The sequence below is a fragment of the Gossypium hirsutum genome, chromosome D07 (assembly GCF_007990345.1).
Source record: "Gossypium hirsutum isolate 1008001.06 chromosome D07, Gossypium_hirsutum_v2.1, whole genome shotgun sequence".
Taxonomy (NCBI): Eukaryota; Viridiplantae; Streptophyta; class Magnoliopsida; order Malvales; family Malvaceae; genus Gossypium; species Gossypium hirsutum.
In genome coordinates, this window is record NC_053443.1 from 40,353,137 (window position 1) to 40,368,793 (window position 15,657).

The window sequence follows — 15,657 nt, forward strand, 5'->3', positions numbered from 1 at the left end:
CCAGGGAAGTGCTCACTTCCACAGCACTGGAGTTACTTAAAGATAATTCTCATATTTAAAGTGTTGAAAATTTATTGAATAGTATTTATGGGTTGTGTTGAGTATATGGATTATATCTAGCCCATTAATGAAAATCATGTTACTTAGGAAACATATTTTGGAGATTGGATCGGAACAGATAAGATCACCCCCATTGAATCCTTTGAATCATAGATATTGGATTGTACTGAAACACTAATTGATTAGTTGTCAAGAGTCCATATTTACATTACTTATTATTATATTGTATTCAACTTATCTTATTGTTTTTTAATAGGATTGTGATAGATCTTCTTATATTATCAAGTCTCAAAATAAACTATTTAATTGAGACTTGTATAGGTTATTAGATAGAGAGTTGAAGCACTTAACTAATTCATGTAAGGGACTTTTCTTAAAGTGCAATTTGATAGTAAAAAAGTTTGTGTTGTGGTTGTACTTGCTAAGCTCACAAGGCTGAACTTAGTGGTGAGAGTATCAATCTTCAAGGTGCAAAACTGAGGTATATTGTTACGGGGTGTATGATAGGATAGAATCGTTTCTTGTAATTGTTGAAGAGAGTGGATAATTTCTTACTGAGTTAGGCTCCATAAACGTAGGGAAACAAAACTGCGTAAACAATCACTATGTGCTCTATTTGTTTAATATTTACAGTTTGGTGCTAGAGAGCTACCCACTTCTCTGTCACTCATTCCAAGCACTTAGCTTATATTACAACAATGATTTTAAAATTTCATAAACAAATATTCATATTTTTATTATTAAAATATCAATAGTTTTTACAGTTTGGTGCTAGAGAGCTACCCACTTCCCTGTCACTCATTCCAAGCACTTAGCTTATATTACAACAATGATTTTAAAATTTCATAAACAATATTCATATTTTTATTATTAAAATATCAATAGTTTATACTATAAAACATTTATTATTAAATATTTATAAATTATATTATATATTTACTATTAAAATATTAATATAAAGATATTAAAGATATTTTTTAAATTTTAAATTTTAAAATTATTGTTGTTAAATTTTTTATTAAAATAAATTATAACATTCAGTAATTTACTAAAATAATAAATTATATTAATTATATCAATAATTTATTATATTATTAATATAAAAAAAATTCTGCCGCTTGGCACGCTTTACTTTGTCTGTCGTTTTGGCACGTATAGTCTTTTCATCATGTTTTCTTTCTTTTAGTAAACAATTTTTCTCTTTTTGTTGTTTCTTTTATTTTCTAATTTTCCTGTTTCATCACTTTTCCTTCGAGTATGGAGAGTGGAATAGCATACTTACGATTAGAGGATAATGAAGAAGAAGCCTGGAATGTCTAGGGAGATAGGGACTATATGAATCAAAAGTATGATTTTTGTCTGGTGGGTTGTTTTCTAACAGCGAGTGTCATTAATTTTCAGGCAATGCGGAATACTATGGCCAATATTTGGCATCCTTTGGGAGGTGTTGAGATATCAGACCTGGGAGAGAAGCGTTTCCTCTTTAGGTTTTATCACGAGTTGGATATTGGCAGGGTGGAGAAGGGAGCCCCTTGGACTTTAAATAGTCATCTTCTCATTTTTCACCGTTTACGAGAAAATGAGGAACCTTTACAGGTACCTTTGATTTATTCCTTTTTCTAGTTATAAATTCATAATCTCTCTTCAAGGTTATTTTCAGAAAATATGGCTCAACAATTTAGGAATTTTGTGGGTCAATTTGTGGAGTACGATTCTAAATAGATTGGACGGGGAATTAGGAATTTTATGCGAGTACGGGTGTCGATTGATGTTCGTCTTCTTCTGAAACGACGAAAAAAATTATCTTAGCATCTGGGGATCAAACTTATGCAAATTTTAAATATGAAAAGTTGTCTTTGTTTTACTTTGTTTGCGACCGACTAGGCCATGAGGATAGTTTATGTCCAACGAGACTATATAATGGAGAGATGGAGGTAGTTCTAGGGTGGGACCTATCCCTCAGGGCTGCGGCTAAAAGGGCAACAATTGCAACTAGTGTGCGGCTTCGGGAAGATATCGCAGGGAATAATTATGGAAATACTACTGATGAGAAGAATAAGAGGAGTAATTGGAGGAATACGAATCAAGAAGGGATGTTCCGTGATCAGTGGGTTAAAACAAATCAAATCCTTGGTTTTAATTTGTAAGGTAGCTCTTTTTTAGAAAGTCTACTAAACAGGGAAAGGGGGTTATGGGAAGAAATCATGGAATGGATGATGATATGGAAGAAAATCCTCTTAAAGATCTTGAAGGAAAAAAATGTCCCAGAGTTTTCAAATCTGATCTGACAATTTCTGGTAAACCAGATTCGTCAGATTTTCATGATGAACGAGTATTTGAGAGTCAAACATCAAAATCGGTGGCCGACTTTGGGTAGGCTAACCGGTACCAATAAAGATTCTTTGTTGAAATGTTCGTGGATTGGAGAGTCCACAAGTTGTTAGAAGACTTCAACATATGTTGAAGAAAATCAATCCCCATATAGTCTTCTTTATGGAGATAAAATTGGATTCAAATCGAATGGAGGTCATAAGACGAAAATGTGGTTTTCTTTCTGGTATAGATATGTCGAAAGATGGATCTTGAAGAGGATTATGTATCGGTGGAAGGACAATCTGAGTATTTCATTACATTGAATGCATAAAAATCATATTGATGTTGAGGTTGCTGATGGGACGGAGAAGCTGCCTTTAGAGATTTACTGGCTTCTATGGTTTTTTAGATGTTCGGTATAAGGAGGACACCTGGAATTTATTAAATACTCTAAGACGTTGAAACAATCTCCCTTGGGTGGTAGGTGGAGATTTTAACGAAATTCTATACTCTTTTGAGAAGAAGGGTGGTATTCCAAGAGAGAGTGGTCGTATGGGGAGCTTTCGTGAAGCCTTGGATGAATGCCAATTGAATGACCTTGGCTATGTGGGTCCATGGTTTACTTAAGAGAGGGGTAACTTTGAGGCTAATGATGTTCGGGAGAGGTTAGACCGTGGTGTTACTAATTCTAATTGGTGGATGTTATTCCCAAATTTCCAGGTTAAACACTTGACTCATTCGTTTCCGATTATTGTCCCGTACTTATCTCCACAAATTTTGAAGAAGAGAACCGAGTTTTCAAAAGGTTCAGGTTCGAATCTTAGTGGACCTTATAGGAGTCACGTGAAGATAAGATTCGAAGCATATGGGCTTTAAATACTGAGGATATTCTGACTCGTCTATCCATATTGGCGGAAGGGTTATAACAATGGGCTGCTACGATTCAAAGAAATAGAAAAGGGATGTCCAAAAAAATTGAAAGCGAATTAAAGAACTCAATAGGGAGGATCGACCAGATGATAACATTACTGATCTCATTAATACAAAGTTGTTAAATATGGATATGGACAGAGAAGAGGCGTATCGGGAGCAACATTCTAGGGCAAATTGGTTAAAGGTGGGGGATCAAAATACTACATTTTTTCAACGGTTTGCTTCCCAAAGAAGACAAACCAACTATATTCATGAATTGAGAAGATTTGATGGCACGGTTGCGATAACACATGATGAGATGGTTGAGGAAGCGAAGGTATATATTAACAATCTCTTTAACTCTCAAGGGATTGGGAATGTTGATCATATTCTGTCAGGGGTTAAACATTCCATAACGGCAGAAATGAATTGTGAACTGACGACAGAATATAAAATGGAGATGGGTAAAACAAAAGCGGCTAGTGTTGATGGTTTTCTGGCCATGTTCTATTAGAAGTATTGGCATGTGGTGGGTAACGATGTGGGGAATTTTTGCCTTAAGATCTTAAATGATGGACAATCTGTGAAGTCTATCAATCCCACTCTTATTGTCTTGATGCCCAAAAATACGTAGCCTCTCAATCTAATGCAGTATCATCAAATCAGCCTCTGTTCAGTTTTATACAAGATTATAGCAAAAACAAAGGCCAATCATTTTAAAAAGGTGTTAAGTGTGTGCATTGACGATGCTCAAAACCCTTTGTTCTAAATAGTATGATCACGGACAATGTTCTATTGGCTTATGAAATTCTTCACTCTTTCAAAGTCAAACGTTTTGGGAATAAGGGTTACTTTGCTCTATCGCTGAATATGAGCAAAGCATATGATAGAGTTGAGTGGAACTTCCTAAAGAGTATGATGGAGAGGATGGGGGTTGCAGATTCCTAGGTGAAGTCAATTATGCATTGCGTTTCATCAGTCTCCTACTCTGTCAACATGAACGACATCGAGGGTGATAGCTTTAAACCATCTAGAGCGATTCGACAAGGTGACTGTCTAAGCCCATATTTATTCTTGTTATGCAGTGAGGGCTTATCAACTATAATGAGGCTAGCTTTTGAAAGTAGGAACTTAAGAGGTGTTACAATTTGTAGAAGGGGACCAATGATCTCTCATTTAATGTTTGCTAACGGTTGCATTTTGTTTGAGGAAGTTGTGGAAAGAGAAGTGGTTGTTATAATGGAAGGCCTTAAGGAACATGAAGCATGCTCACGACAATGTATAAATTTTGAGAAATCACTTTTGTTTTTTAGCTCAAATTGTTTAGGAGCAAACCCCTCATATACCTAAAAAAGTGTGTGGGCAGCTAAAGGTTTACTCAAATCTGGAATGTGCTGGAGGGTGGGTTCTGGATCTCGAATTTCAATATGGAATGATGTCTGGGTGCCAGGATTGGAAGATGGCAGGTTGCATGGGACAACATTATAATCTGGTTTCTGCATTGTTAGATCAACATTCGAGGCAATGGAAGGAAGAGATAATTACTCACATAATGTCTGCAGATGAGGCAAGGAAAGTCTTGAGTATTCCTCTATCTTGTCATTGGCTAGAGGATAAACAAGCCTGGAGAGGTGAGTCATCTGGAGAGTATTCGGTGCAAAGTGAGTACAAGTTATTGTTGGAAGAGTTTGCTGAAGTGGAGCCTACCTTACAATAGAAAGCATCTAAGCAGGTATACAAAAAAAAAAAAGGCTTACAGAGCTCCCAGAAAAAATTAAAATTACATTTTGGAGAGCCTACAGAAATTTTATCCATATCTACATAAATTTACAGAAAAGAAGGTTGCGAAATTCTGCTGCTTGTCCCAGGTGTACACAAGAAGATGAGTCTCTTGAACATGCCTTCCGCGACTGTCAAGCTGTCAAGGAGATTTGGAGTATGTTAGATATCTCGTGGCCTACAGAAATGTCTTGTGCAAGTTACAAGCAATGGATGGATTGGTTATTCATGAATTCTTCATCAGATTTATGCAGAAAAATTATCTATGCCATTTGGGTGATTTGGAGTGATAGGAACAAACAAGTGCATGAAAGAAAAATCAAACAGAACATAGATATGGTTCGATTCATAGTATCGTATCTAAAAGAACTAGAGGCGATCAAAAGCCGCTTATCTGCTAGATGTGTCCAACAAGAGAGATGGCGGCCTCCTGAACAGACATTTGTAAAGATCCATTTTGACGCCTCTTTTCAAGGAAATCTGTTAAAATCATGCTCGGGGTTAGTGGGAAGGGATTCAGAAGGTCAGATAGTGGGGATGAGAATGATATTGAACGACTATGTACCTTCTTCTTTTGCGGGGGAAGCGATTGCATGCCTCCAAGGAGTTCAAATGGGCCTGGATCTTGACTTCCAAAGGGTCATTTTGGAAGGGGATAGTCTCACTGTGGTGAAGAAACTGCAAAAAGACGAGGAGGATATATCAAAGATTAGTCCTATCATCAACGATGTGAAATGAGCCAGTCGGGGTTTTGTGGATTGTAGATTCAATTTTGTGAGGAGAAATGCAAACGAGGCTGCACACCAGTTAACAAAAAAAGGTCTAATCAAAGGAGAAACTTCCTACCTAATGGAAAAAATCCCTGAAACAGTAAGGAAAGCAGTGGAGGATGATAATCGATGGACTGAGATAGGGCATCTACATCGTTATGGTTCTCTTGGGGGGGGGGGGGATCTCTTTTTGGACTGAGCGGAAATGAAAGGTTTTCTGTGCGTGAAGGTTCTATCTACTTTTTAAGATATGATAGTAAAGTAATGACAAAAGTGAGTTGTTGGTCTCGTTTTAAGTTGGGGCTTCGAGCTTGTCAAATATGACTATTAATATCTTTATTGCAATTCTTAATTAATAAAAGTATGACCCAGCCTATTTATTTCAAAAACAATAATATTGAACATTATTATATTTGATAGTAACAATTTCATAATTTTAAAATTTTTAAAAATAAAATAAAATTTATTAATATAATAATATTAGGTTTAACTCAATATAATTTTTATATAAAAATTAAAATTATTCATGCTCTTTTTCAAAAAAGAAATTTACTTTTTTTAAAAATAAATTAATTTTCATGAAAAATAATTTATTTTTTGTTGACAAACTTATTTTCTATAAAACAAATACATAAATACATAAAACATTTTTCTTAAATTATTTTTTATGAAACAAATGTACCCTAAATTACAACTAGATAAAAATAAATAACAATATTGTAAGAGAGGTTCTATTTGAGCTTCTTAACCAAAAAAAAAACAGCTTATAATAAGCTTTTACTTATTGAACAAGTTAGTAATTGGTATACTTTAATATTTTTTGGTAATTTTTCATAATTAATTGGTATGTGCTAATAATTTTTGGTACTCCCTCAAATATTTTGGTATTCCTTCTAAATTTTTTGTACTTTTTTATAATATTTTTTATTGGTTCGAAAAGAAGGTTTGATATAAGATATAATTTTGGAGTAAATTATTTTTTAAAATATTAAGAAATTTCAATGAGATTTTGTAACGATAAAAATTTGTAACTGTTAAATTATAATTCTTAATGCTAAAAATTGGTAAAAAATTTATATTTCATGATAATTTAAAAAATACGAAAAATTAAATAAGTGAAAGAAATTATTGAAATGAATCAAAAATTCGTATCCCTCACAATTTTTGGTATTCTCCCATAATTTTTTTATATTTTCTCATTTTTTGTATTCCATTGTAAATTTTGGTACAGTCTCATAATATTTTTGGGTACTTTCTAAGATCTTTTGGTGTTCTTTCATAATTTTTAGTATTTCCTCAAGTCTTATGATATTCTCTCATAATTTTTTATACTTCCTCATATTTTTACATCCTCATATTTTTTGGTACTTTCTCATATTTTTTTCGGTATTCCCTCATAATTTTGGTACATTCTTATAAATTTTGGTACATCCTCATTTTTTATACTTCCTCAGGTTTTATGGTATTCTCTCATAATTTTTTTATACTTCCTCATATATTTTTAGTATTCTCTCATAATTTTTTATACATCTTCAAAATTTTTGGTGCATCCTCATATTTTTTTGGTATCCCTCGTAATGTTTTTGTATTCGCTCATATTTTTGGTACTTTTTTTGGCATTCCCTCATAATTTTTTATACATCTAAGTTTTGATACTTCCTCATAACTTTTTGTATTCATCATAATTTTTGGTAATTCCTCGTATTTTATGGTACTTTCTCATATTTTTTTATGCATCCTCATAAGTTTTGGTACTTCCTTATACTTCTTTGTATTTTTTTGGTACTTTCTTATAATTCTTGATATTTTATCATATTGTTATTGTTTCGAAAGTAAGATTCATAAGGGATATAATTTTACAGTAAATAAAAATATTATGTTTAAATATTAAAAAATTTCTATGAGATTTTGTAATGGAAAAAAATTGTAACTATTATAAATTATAACTTTTTTAATGCTAAAAATTGGTGCTGAAAAAGTTATATTTCATGAAAAATTAAAAGAATGCGAAAAATTAAATAAATGAAAAAAAAATTGAGACAAACCAAAAATTGGTATTGCTTACAATTTTCGGTATCCCCTCATTTTATTTGGTATTCTTTCATACTTCCTCATTTTTTGGTGTTTCCTCATAATTTTTGGTACTCCCTTGGATTTTTTTGGTACTTTCTCATAATTTTTGGTACTCCTTATATTTTGTCACACCCCAAAATTGGGTCTAGAAGTTTTTGAGGGTAAATTTGGAATTTTGGCGCAGAGTGAGTTCAGAAATTTTGATGTGTGGTTACCCAAAAATATATTCGGCTATGGCTTTTTGAAAATTTAATCAATTAAACTAATTAAGCTTTCGATGACTAGGCAAAAGCGCGAACGATGAGTGTTTGAAATTGCTGCTTGTAGACACGATTCATAGCATTAAATGAGAGCTTAGGAGTAGCTTAAACCCTTATCCTAAGTTTCGAGTGTAAGCTTTTTTATTTCCCTCGTTAATTTTGCAAGATATGTGATTATACAATGTGGATTGAGTGTTATGATGTGTTAATGTGATATGAGTTATATGTTTGTGATAGATATTGAGAAAAGTGTTAGTTGTGGGCATGATAAACATGTTGAATGACAGTGATGATGTTGTGTTAGTGATGTAAATGTGCAGTGAAAGTGTGCAGAAAATGGTAAGTATATATGTGTTTTATTGTGAATATTTTGGTCTTTTGACCTTTTGAGATCGTTGGATATAGTTGGCATGTCATAGAATTTGTGAGTACTCACCCTTGTGTTATGATTTGGGGCATTAAGGCCCAAGGCAGTTTTGGAGAGGTAAGGAATGTGAGCTCAGATCCATTCACTGGGATATGTTGGTGTATTGGAGACTGTTAGCTATATCCTACGTTTTTAGGATATATTCGACTCTTCGAGTCAATGGTGTGTTGGGAATTCGTGTATCCAATGTGTGGAGATAGAGCCCACTTTTATGTTTCATAGCCTTAATACAGCTCACTTTTAAGTTTCATAGCCTTAAGTGCCAATTTATCATTAAATGAAATATTATGAAATGCAATGTTGACTAATTTGGTGATTACAAAGTTAGATGAATTGATAGTTGATGCATGAATATTTTAGTATGTCACGTTAATTAAATATGTATGAAATTATACTTTAGTTGTTCTCATTTAATGTATGATATCATGTTTATTGTTAGTTTTTCTCGATCATTCACTGAACTTGTTTAAGCTCACACATTGGGTTTTAAACCTTTGCAAATAATTAGTGTTTTCAGTGTGGGCGGTGCGGAACTCCAAGGAAGTGATCCAAGTTAGTTTTAGTGTTTGCGTAAGTGATATTATTGGTATTATTTTTAACTGTAGGGATAAGACAATGTGGTAGAATTGTTGGTTGATTATTCTCATGATTTTTTAAATGATTATTTTGATTTTAATACTCTTAGGTTCGTGGACGTTGCTATTAGTTTATTGGCTTGCTTGGTTGAAATTATTTATATTGCTATGGACTGCAAATATGGACATTTTGATGTTTAATATTGAAGTGATGGATGCATGTTAAAGTGGTATGTGATTGAGTATGTGAAATGCCCTGTTTTGCTAGAAATTTTCAGAATTATACAGAGGTATTGATAATCGGGGCATATGCATCGATACTTCTAAGTTGAAACGAATGTGCAAGAAACAATCGATCATTTTGGTATTGATACCAGTTCTCGAGTACTGATACTTGGGGTAAAAATATAGATACTTTTGAATTGTATCGATAAATTACTGGGTTTTGATTGAAGTTATGGATGCATGTTGAAGTGGTATGTGATTGAGTATACGGAATGCCCTATTCTGCTTGAATTTTTGCAGAATTATACAGAGGTATTGATAACCAGGGCATATATATCTATACTTCTGAGTTGAAACAAATGTCCAGGAAATAGTTTCTTATTTTGGTATCGATACCAGTTCCCGAGTATCGATACTCGGGGTAAAAATATAGATACTTTTGAATTGTATCGATAAATTACTGGGTTTTGATTGAAGTTATGGATGCATGTTGAAGTGGTAAGTGATTAAGTATACGGAATGCCCTATTCTGCTTGAATTTTTACAAAATTATACAGAGGTATTGATAATCAGTGCATATATATCTATACTTCTGAGTTGAAACAAATGTCCAGGAAATAGTTGCTAATTTTGGTATCGATACCAATTCCCGAGTATCGATACTCGGGGTAAAAATATAGATACTTTTGAATTGTATTGATAAATTACTGAATTTTGGATTTTGAAGAAGATCAGAATGTTAAAAAGGTTTCGATTTTCCAAACAGTATCGGTACCTATTTATAGAAATATCGATTCTCATTTAGATGTTCTCATTTAATGTATGATATCATGTTTGTTGGTAGTTTTCTCCCGATCATTCCCTAAGTTTGTTTAAGCTCACACACTCTTTTTTTAACCTTTGCAGATAGTTAGTGTTTCCGGTGTGGGCAGTGCGGAATTCTAAGGAAGTGATCCAAGTTAGGCTTAGTGTTTGAGTAGGTGATATTATTGCTATTAGTTTTTAACTGTGGGAATAAGACAATGTGGTAGAATTGTTGGTTGATTATTCTCATGATTTTTTAAATGATTATTTTGATTTTAATACTCTTAGGTTCGTGGACGTTGCTATTAGTTTATTGGCTTTCTTGGTTGAAATTATTTATATTGCTATAGACTGCAAATATGGACATTTTGATGTTTAATATTGAAATGATGGATGCATGTTAAAGTGGAATGTGATTGAGTATGTGGAATGCCCTGTTTTGCTAGAATTTTTGCGGAATTATACAGAGGTATTGATAATCGAGGCATATGCATCGATACTTCTGAGTTGAAACGAATGTGCAGGAAACAATCGCTCATTTTGGTATTGATACCAGTTCTCGAGTATTGATACTCGAGGTAAAAATATAGATACTTTTGAATTGTATCGATAAATTGATGGGTTTTAGATTTTGAAGAAAACTAGAATGTTAAAAAGGTTTTGGTTTTCCAAATAGTATCGATACCCATTTTGAGAAATATCGATTCCCATTTACATGTTCTTATTTAAAGTATGTTATCATGTTTATCAGTAGTTTTTTTCCGATCATTCACTAAGCTTGTTTAACCTCACACACTCTTTTCTGAACCTTTGCAGATAATTAGTGTTTCCGATTTGGGAAATGCAAAATTCCAAAGAAGTGATCCAAGTTAGGCTTAGTGTTTGAGTATGTGATATTATTCTATTATTTTTAACTGTAGGAATAAAACAATGTGGTAGAATTGTTGGTTGATTATTATCATGATGTTTTAAATGATTATTTTGATTTTAACACTCTTAGGTTCCTGGATGTTGTTATTAGTTTATTGGTTTGCTTGGTTGAAATTATTCATATTGCTATGGATTTCAAATATGGACATTTTGATGTTGAATATTGAAGTTACTGATGCATGTTGAAGTGGTATGTGATTGAGTATGTGGAATGCCCTATTTTGCTGGAATTTTTGCAAAATTATACAGAGGTATCGATAATCAGAGCATACGTATCGATACTTCTGAGTTGAAACAATTGTGCAAGAAACAGTAGCACTTTTTGGTATCGATACCAATTCTCGAGTATTGATACTTGGGGTAAAAATATAGATACTTTTGAATTATATCGATAAATTGGTGGATTTTGGATTTTGAAAAAGATCAAAATGTTAAAAAGGTTTCAATTTTCCAAACGGTATTGATACCAATTTATAAAAATATCGATTCCCATTTAGATGTTCTCATTTAATGTATGATATCATATTTGTTGGTAGTTTTTCCCTATCATCCCCTAAGCTTGTTTAAGCTCACACACTCTTTTATGAACCTTTGTAGATAGTTAGTGTTTCCGGTGTGGGCAGTGCGGAATTCCAACGAAGTGATCCAAGTTAGGCTTAGTGTTTGAGTAGGTGATATTATTGCTATTAGTTTTTAACTGTGGGAATAAGAAAATGTGGTAAAATTGTTGGTTGATTATTATCATGATTTTTTAAATGATTATTTTGCTTTTAATACTCTTAGGTTCGTGGACGTTGCTTTAGTTCATTGGCTTGCTTGGTTGAAATTATTTATATTGTTATGGACTGCAAATATGAACATTTGATGTTTAATATTGAAGTGATGGATGCATGTTAAAGTGGTATGTGATTGAGTATGTGGAATGCTCTATTTTGCTAGAATTTTTGTAGAATTATATAGAGGTATTGATAATCGGGGGCATATGCATCGATACTTCTGAGTTGAAACGAATGTGCAGGAAACAATCGCTCATTTTGGTATCGATACCAGTTCTCGAGTATCGATACTCGGGGTAAAAATATAGATACTTTTGAATTGTATCGCTAAATTGATAGGTTTTGAATTTTGTAGAAAATCAAAATGTTAAAAAGGTTCCGATTTTCCAAATGGTATCGATACCCATTTTGAGAAATATTGATTCCAGTTTAGATGTTCTCATTTAATGCTTGATATCATGTTTATTGGTAGTTTTTTCCCGATCATTCACTAAGCTTGTATAAGCTCATACACTATTTTCTGAACCTTTGCACATAGTTAGTATTTTCGGTGTAGGCGGTACAAAATTCTAAGGAAGTGATCAAAGTTAGGTTTAGTGTTTGAATAGGTGATATTATTGCTATTATTTTTGAACTGTAGGAATAAGACAATATGGTTGAATTGTTGGTTGATTATTATCATGATTTTTTAAATGATTATTTTGATTTTAATACTCTTAGGTTCGTGGACGTTGCTATTAGTTTATCGTTTCCTTGCTTGAAATTATTGATATTGCTATGGACTACATAAATGGACATTTTGATGTTTAAGATTGAAGTTATAGATGCATATTGACGTGGTATGTGATTGGGTATATGGAATGCCTTGTTTTGCTAGAATTTTTGTATAATTATACAGAGGTATCGATAATCAGGGCACATGTATCGATACTTCTAAGTTGGAACAAATGTGTAGGAAATGGCTGCTCATTTTGGTATTGATACTAGTTCTTGAGTATTGATACTCGGGATAAAAATATAGGTAGTTTTGAATTATATTGATAAATTGCTGAATTTTAGATTTTGAAAAAGATCAGAATGTTAAAAAGGTTCTGATTTTCCAAACGGTGTCGATACCCATTTATAGAAATACCGATTCTCATTTAGATGTTCTCATTTAATGTATGATATGATGTTTATTGGTAGTTTTTTCCCAATCATTCACTAAACTTGTTTAAGCTCACACACTCTTTTCTGAACCTTTGCAAGTAGTTAGTGTTTCCGGTGTGGGCGGTGCAGAATTCCAAGGAAGTGATCCAAGTTAGGCTTAGTGTTTGAGTAGGTAATATTATTGCTATTATTTTTGAACTGTGGGAATAAGACAATGTTGTAGAATTGTTGGTTGATTATTATCATGATTATTTTAATTTTAATAATCTTAGGTTTGTGGACGTTGTTATTAGTTTATTGGTTTGCTTTGTTGAAATTATTCATATTGCTATAGATTTTAAATATGGACATTTTGATGTTGAATATTGAAGCTACTGATGCATGTTAAAGTGGTATGTGATTGAGTATGTGGAATGCCTTATGTTGCTGGAATTTTTGCAGAATTATACAGAGGTATCAATAATCAGGGCATACGTATCAATACTTCTGAGTTGAAACAATTGTGCAAGAAGTAGTAGCTCTTTTTGGTATCAAATCTAATTCTCGAGTATTGATACTTGGGGTAAAAATATAGATACTTTTGGATTATATCAATAAATTGTTGGGTTTTGAATTTTGAATAAAAGAAAAATTTTAAAAAGTATCGATTTTCCAAACGGTATCGATACCTATTTTTAGAAATATCGATACTCATTTAGATATTCTCATTTAATGTATGATATCATGTTTATTGGTAGTTTTTTTCTCAATCATTCACTGAGTTTGTTTAAGCTCATATCTTTTCTAAACTTTTGTAGATTGTTAGTGGTTCCGATGTGGGCGATGCGGAATTCTTAGAAAGTGATTGAAGTTAGGCTTAGTGTTTGAGTAGGTGATATTATTGCTATTATTTTTGAACTGTGAGAATGAGTCAACGTGATAGAATTGTTGGTTGATTACTATCATGATGTTTTAAATGATTATTTTGATTTTAAGACTTTTAGGTTCATGGATGGTGTTATTAGTTTATTGGTTTGCTTGGTTGAAATTATTTATACTGCTATGGACCGAGAATATGGACATTTTGATGTTTAATGTTGAAGTTATGGATGCATGTTGAAGTGGTATGTGATTGAGTATGTGGAATGCCCTATTTTGCTTGAATTTTTGCAGAATTATACAGAGGTATCGATAATCGGGGCATATATATCTATACTTCTGAGTTGAAACGAATGCGCAGGAAACAGTTGCTCACTTTTGTATCAATACCAGTTCTTGAGTATCGATACTCAGGCTAAAAAGATAGATACTTTTTAATTGTATCGATAAATTGATGGGTTTTGGATTTTGAAGAAAAACAGAATGTTAAAAAGGTATTAATTTTTCAAACGATATCCATACCCATTTCGAAAAATATCTATACCCATTTAGATATTCTAATTTAATGTATGATATCATGTTTATTGGTAGTTTTTTCCCGACCATTCACTGAGCTTGTTTAAGCTCACACACTCTTTTCTGAACCTTTGTAGATAGTTAGTGTGTTTGGTGTGAGCGGTGCTGAATTTCAAGGAAGCGATCCAAGTTAGGCTTAGTGTTTGAGTTGATGATATTATTGCTATTATTTTTTAGCTGTGAAAATAAGACAATGTGGTAGAATTGTTGGTTGATTATTATCATAATGTTTGAAATGATTATTTTAATACTCTTAGGTTCTTGGACGTTGTTATTAGTTTATTGGTTTGGTTGGTTGAAATTATTGATATTGCTATGGATTGCAAATATGAAAATTTTGATGTTAATTATTAAATTTATAGATGTATGTTGAAGTGGTATATGATTGAGTATGTTCAATGCCCTATTTTCCTAGAATTTTTGCAGAATTATACAAATGTATCAATAAACGAGGCATATGTATCGATACTTTTGAGTTGAAGTGAATGTGCAAGAAATAGTTGCTCACTTTGGTAACGAGGAATATAGATACTTTTGAATTTTATTGATAAATTACTGGGTTTTGGATTTTGAAGAAAAACTGAATGTTAAAAATGTATCGATTTTTTCAACGGTATCGATACCCATTTCGAGAAATATCGATACACATTTAGATGTTCTCATTTAATTCATGATATCATGTTTATTGGTAGTTTTTTTCCTGATCATTCACTAAGCTTGTTTAAGCTCAAACACTCTTTTCTAAACCTTTGTAGATAGTTAGTGTTTTTAGTGTAGGCGGTGCAAAATTCCAAGGAAGTGATCCAAGTTAGGCTTAGTGTTTGAGTAAGTGATATTATTGCTATTGTTTGATTATTATCATGATGTTTTAAATGATTATTTTGATTTTAATACTCTTAGGTTCATGGACGTTGTTAGTAGTTTATTGGTTTGCTTGGTTGAAATTATTGATAATTATATGGATTGCAAATATGGAAATTTTGATATTGATTATTGAAGTTATGGATGCATGTTGAAGTGGTATATGATTGAGTATGTGGAATGCCCTATTTTACTTGAATTTTTGTAGAATTATACAGAAGTATCGATAAATGAGGCATATGTGTCGATACTTCTGAGTTGAAACGAATGTGTAGGAAACAATTGCTCATTTTGGTATCGATACCAATT

The 15,657-nt window shown here is 32.4% G+C and overlaps 1 long non-coding RNA gene across 1 annotated transcript; it reads right to left on the reverse strand.

Annotated features, from left to right (window-relative positions):
* Positions 1–4,972: 4,972 nt before the first annotated feature.
* On the reverse strand, positions 4,973–6,178 carry LOC107955091 (uncharacterized). The gene is made up of 3 exons (XR_001699805.2): positions 5,911–6,178; positions 5,630–5,742; positions 4,973–5,544 (listed from the first exon to the last, which is right to left on the reverse strand). It is a non-coding gene; the product is annotated as an uncharacterized lncRNA (long non-coding RNA).
* Positions 6,179–15,657: the final 9,479 nt, after the last annotated feature.